The sequence below is a fragment of the Capsicum annuum genome, chromosome 3 (genome assembly GCF_002878395.1).
Source record: "Capsicum annuum cultivar UCD-10X-F1 chromosome 3, UCD10Xv1.1, whole genome shotgun sequence".
NCBI classification, from domain to species: domain Eukaryota; kingdom Viridiplantae; phylum Streptophyta; class Magnoliopsida; order Solanales; family Solanaceae; genus Capsicum; species Capsicum annuum.
Genome location: NC_061113.1, coordinates 196,316,484 through 196,322,750, shown reverse-complemented (window position 1 = coordinate 196,322,750; position 6,267 = coordinate 196,316,484). Strand labels below are relative to the sequence as shown.

Genomic DNA, 6,267 nt, shown 5'->3' with positions numbered 1-6,267 from the left:
TCGGAGTGTGATTAAAGAAGATATTGCTAAAATACCTAAAACTGAAGAGAAAGAGATGAACAGGGTATAAACCAAAAAAAAAAAATATATCAAAAAATATAAAAAATAATTTATTTTGTTGGGAGAAAATATACTTAGATCTTTATAACTTGTTAGCCCTAAGACCAATTATGAAAGAAGTTTCCTAATATAATATTAAAAAAGATACAGACAAAATTATATTTTGTGATCATTGTTCCTCCATGACTGAAGCTTTTAAAAGATTAAATCACGCTAATGAGATTTTAAGACAAGATAATGAAAACCTTGTAAATGAAAAAAAAACAAATGCTAGAACATATAGGTATTTTTACAAGATCGTATAAAGATTTTTCATTTTGAATTATCACAACAGACTCAATAAATTTATGAGACTCAAATAATCCCAAAAAGTTCTTCATCTTATTCAAAAATGGAAAGACCTATTGTATTGGGTAACGACACAGCTAGTCCAGCTCAAACGGTAGCTGATAAAGACTCCTTAAACTCATTAATGGGTGTGCATTCCCCAATGAATGTAAGAATGCACACCCATCTTGTAAAATACCTATATGTTCTAGTATTTGTCCTTTTTCATTCCAAGGTTATTATTATCTTGTCTTAAAATCTCATTAGCATAAATAGGAATGAAGAAGGGAATACTGAGTATGATTTTACACCATATTATTTTATCCGCTTTAACTCTGCTTTATTTCTTATATCTACTTGAATATTTATTTCATTTTTGCTTATTTATTTTACCTTTATTATTCTCTGTCTATTTTACTGATATCACAGTCTTAAGATTTTAGAAGACTTTGTTATATATGGTGTGAAGAACGGAGAAATATATATATTCTTCAAAGTTAGCGGATGAATGTGCATCCTCAATCTTCCACATTTGTCTGGCTTTGATTTCAACTTTTCTGAACCCCCTTCAATCTCCTCTTATAGATATTCACGCAATATTCCACACATAAAATTTAGATGTTCAACTTCGAGCCTGAACGAGGCTTATCACAATTTTTTAGGGGCTTCACATTCAATATTTATTTCTTATGGGAAAATGCTACAATCAATTTCTCATTAATAAATAAAATGTGAAAGAAACAAGGTAAGAAGTGGAAGAAGAAAACAAAAATAATACAATCTCAAGACAAATACATTTCTTTCTCTAGTAGCTTATCATGTTCTTATGCTTCTGTTCTCTGCAGTTCTAATTAACCCTTTGATGTCCTCAATGAGACAGTCGAGGTTATGACATGATAAACCTCCTTCTTGAACACTTATTTTTGCCAGTTCTGATAATTTCACAACCGATTTCTTGTACTCATCCTTTTCCGTTCCCATAAGATCTTTTACCATTTTCTCTATGACGGATCTATCACAAATGTCTTTCATATCCAACCCAATCTTCCAAAACTCATTTACTAATCTACTTGTGACCCTTTGGTCTACATATTGAGGCCAACAGATTATGGGTTTTCCCTCAATGATACTCTCCAGTGTTGAGTTCCACCCGCTATGGGTTAAAAACCCACCAACGGATGGGTGGGCTAGTACCATCTTTTGTGGAGCCCAACTCACAATGTAACCAATTCCCTTGCTACCCTCCACAAGTTGCTTCATAAATTGATCATATGATTCTCCTCCCTTCAACATGTTACGTCTTATGACCCACAAAAATTTGACTTTACTATTCAATAGGCCATGCCAAAATTCCAAAATCTCATTTCTTGAAACTACAGCGAGGCTTCCAAAACTAACATAAATCACTGACCCTTTGGGTTGCTCGTCAAGCCATTTAATGGAAGTGTGGTCTTCTTCCCACAAACTATTTGAGGATGATGATTGTGGAGTTGCTTTAGCAGCAAGTCTAGCCTTCAAGTTCGATTCCAGTGGTCCAATTACATATGTTTGAGGAAAGTAAGCACGAATACAAGAAAGAATAGGGCCATCCAAATCTTCAAACGTGTTCAATATGAGCCCATGGGCTTTTGGGATCCGCTCAATCTCCTTTAAAACGTCTTGAGAATTTTGATCAGTCATAAAATCCACGAGACAAAAATGTGGAAGATCTCGTCGTCGGAGAAGACCTTCCAGGGCTGGTATATGTGTTACCAATGCATCCAAGTCATTTCCTAAAAAAATAAAATATGAAAGTTGTCTTGGTTAAATGTACAATTGTAGCATTCCAAATATTCTATTTCTTTGAAACTAGAGCAAATAGTATTGGGACAACTACAATGCAAAACTTTCACGAAAGCTCTCTCTCTATATATACATATATATATACACGGATATAGTCAAATCATTAACATGCCATCCACAAGGTAGAAGTACTGTTTGGTCGAAGTGGTAGAGCATCATAATTGCTCGCCCCAGGTCATGGGTTCGACGCAACCTTACTTTTTCCCATAATTTTAGGCTAAAGTGAAGCCACAAATGACTACTAGTTGACAACCCCTTTTTTTTATATATGTATTAATAGTAATTATATTTAATTTTTCTTTTATTTTCTGAATATTAATAGTTAATATTTGTATTAAAAAGTGCATAATTTTATTCTCTCTCATCAAATTAAAAAAAAAAAAAAAAACCTATTCCTCTCAAATTCCAATTCCCAAATCATCATTGCTCTTTGCTTTTTTGGTCTTTGATGCTGCTACTGTCGAATTTTTTGGCATCGCCGGCAAAGGTCACGGCCTCATCTTCACCGGTCACCTCTCTCTGCATCCATTGTTAAGTTTACTTGGCGCCCGGAGAGTCCGGATCCTGGATCCACCTTTGAATTTGACACATTCAATAAGAAAAAACATTTATGGACATAAATTGAAGGCTATTTTTTACAATCCTATCCCTTCTTAGTCCCAGCTAACCAAGTTCATTCCTGCGGTTTGTCTAGTTCCTGATCGGTTAAGTCCTGAATTCAGCTTCAGAAAAAAGAAGGTCAACCGCTCCTTCCTTTGATCTCAACATACCCTCGGTTGAACACCAGGTATATGAGCTCATGGAAGAGGAAATCAAAAGGAGAAAGCGCTGCTGGATGCTTCTGATCAATAGAACACGAAGAAGAAGATAAAAAAAAAGGTTAGAAAGGTGTTGAGGCCCAAAGAGCTGTTGACAATTGAAGACGGATGTGATTCCAAGAGCCGAACGAGAATGAATACCACACAGAAGAGTCAAGACCAGTCCAGCTCCCTAACCTAAAGCGGCACCGGATTTGGACCGCAGGGAACCGTAGCATGGGGGGACGTCTAATCTTTTTGCCGCCGCAAGGCTGGCTAATCGTACGCAGCAGGTTCGAATACCCCTGGTTCTGGAAGGCACATGTCAAAAGCCTTAGAGCTAGAAAAAGGACTTCATAGCTATAAAAGCCTTAGAGCTATCAAGCATGAAAGGACTTCTACGCTATCAAAACGACTTCAAGGCTATAAAGCCTAAAATAAAAAGAAATGAAAGGCTAGAAATGCTGTAAACTTAAAGATATGCCCAAAAAGCAGACTTCATAGCTAGAAAAACGACTTCAATGCTATAAAGCATAAATAACAACTTCATAGCTATCAAGCCGAAAAAAGAAAAAGAAGTGTGGAGGAGGCGATGCGACGATACTCACCTCAGCCTGAGGGTGCAACATCAACAAATTCGCTCATGATCAAGTTACAAGCCAAGATCTATGACCATATTATGTTAACTGTTCGTATTTCGTTCATTCCATCGGTATGCTCCCAGGTACCTTCTCTCAGATTGACGATGGACATTCTTGGTCAGAAGTTCAATCCGCCAGCAGTCAAAATTGAGAAATTGTACAGATTCAATTCGATGATTCATGTCTTCATTGGTAACTAATCACCTTTGGGTCCCAAACTGTAGTATAAGTCTTTATCGCAGATGTGAGCTTCCCCTACCCCACCATGCCTGGCCCTTTATCTTACCTTAAGAAGAAAGAGGAGGTTCTGCAAGACAAGATCACTGGGAGGCTTTTTGTCCTGTCTTGAGGTATCTCAAGAAAACTCCAGGAAAAGGATTGTTCTTTAAAAGAAAAGATCCAATTCTTTCACACGGAAGGAGACAGCTCTCTCTTATTGGCTTAGCCTTTCGAGTTGAAGGTACGTCGTTAGGCTCATTCTGCTCTCATTCCTGGTCAATGTCAAATTCTTCCTAAAAAAAAGGGCATTCACAGGCTATTCTTTATGCGTGGGTGTGAATATCTTGACTTCTGATTCAATTGTTCTTTGATTTGAATAATCAGGTCTTGTTTCTGATGGACTTCCCTTTTTGATTGTTTCTAAATTATTCTCATTGAAAATGTAAAGTAGTTAAAAACCTCATTAAAAGGAAGGATAAATATTGAAAAAAAAAAATCCAATAATTCTCGTGAACTTAGAAATATGAAAAAAAAAATCCAAAAATTCTCGTCAACTTTGAAATAGTATCACTTATTTTAAACTTAAAAAAAAAAAATCAACAATTCACTTGTGAACCAGAGAAAGAAATTAGTTTCCAATAGTATTGCCTGAAAATGCCATTTCAAGTCCAATGAGCTTTAATGTCCATTTGGAGATAGTGACTGAGGCAGCAGAAGACGAGGGTGCATTATTACTGGGAACGTGAATAAAGAAATCAATAGTATTATCAAAAACATTAATCAGGCACGTGAGTTCACTTTAAATTTAGTGAACCTATAATCATTTATTCGTCACTAGGACAGGTTTCATATTAGAGCACTTCATTAAAATTGTTTAGGTTAGAGTTGTCAAAATAGGTTGGCCCAACTTAATTCAATTTGATTCTAGCGGGTTAGAAAATTAAATGGGTTAGAATAAGCTAGCCCTTTTAACTAAAGGACCTTTAAAATATCGGTTCAACCCATTCCTAAGAGGACCGTGAATTGAAATGAGTTGATCCTTTAGAAAAAATAAAAGCAATCCAAAACATAATAAACGAAAATATTGTAGTACTCTCATGGTTATTTTTTTTACTTGTTTCTCATGGACTTGACTTTTTCTTTTAAGTGCTTGATCTCCCTCCTGTACGTTTATTGTTTACCATTCACTATATTATTTTAAAATATATAAAAAGAAAGACAAGCACTTCAAACAAAAATAATATAACAAATTAAATTTTAATTATCATCATAAGCATATAGGTAAATTATAAATTCAATTAAACTTAATTTTATTTGTTTATTCATTAGATGGCATATTAATTTTTTAAATTTAGAATATCAACGTGGATAAGCTCTTTATTAGATAAAATCAAATGTCAACTAAATTTGTTATCATATTGTTTAAACTCTTTAAAAATTATTCAAATAGATTCTAATAATCTTTAAAACTAGAAAAAAATTAATCTCATAAAAAAATTAAAATAGGTGAGTTAATATATTATCGAGGAATATTATGATTACGAGGCAAAATCTAAAAGTGTTATCTCTTAAACATTGGTTGATATACGAGCTCAACGTTTCTATTAACTAAAATACTTTGTTGATACAAAACACTTTTGGATTTTAAGATAAAATTATTAAACTAAAAGATTAAAAAACAACAATTTAGTTTTGAATTTTAATAATACAAATTTTGATTTGATATTTTTGAATTTGGGGATAATCTTTTTAAATTTGAATTCAAACTACAATTCAGTAAAATGTCATATTAATAAGATTATCATAATTGTTAGAATAAAATTTAAGATCAATGTATTAAAACGTTGATCCACGAATTTCTAAGAATAATATTTTTATCTGTTAATATCTTCTTCCTTCGTTTTTATTTTTGTATATCATATTTCACTATTTAACTTGGTGTTCATTATTTTTTTTTATTTATTTTCTTTAGCTTGGCAATTCAATTTAATTCTCTATCTTTTGATAATACATATCTGATTATATTCTTGTACGTAATTTGGGGGTGCATAAATAAATATGTTATTGAATTTCCTAATTAGATTTGGTTTTAAATAGTTTTTCTTATGTTGATTTATGTCGTTTTAGTAATTTTTTAAATTATTTTGTCTGCGGAAATAATTTCAACATATATGCTTATAAGGATGATGGAAGAGATGTTAATCTCATTTTAATAATACACTAATAAAAAATATTAATAATATAATACATTTAATTGTGAATAATATAATAAAGAAAAATATGAAACGAAATTTTTTCTTTGTCTTGATGGTTAGAGTGGGGGGATTGGGTAGGGAGGGGTGGAGGCAGGGAGGGGGTAATATATATATATATATATTATT

The 6,267-nt window shown here is 33.0% G+C and overlaps 1 pseudogene; it reads right to left on the bottom strand.

Moving 5' to 3' along the window:
* Positions 1 to 1,088: 1,088 nt before the first annotated feature.
* LOC107863427 overlaps positions 1,089 to 6,267 on the bottom strand; it is a 7,807-nt pseudogene continuing 2,628 nt past the window's right edge.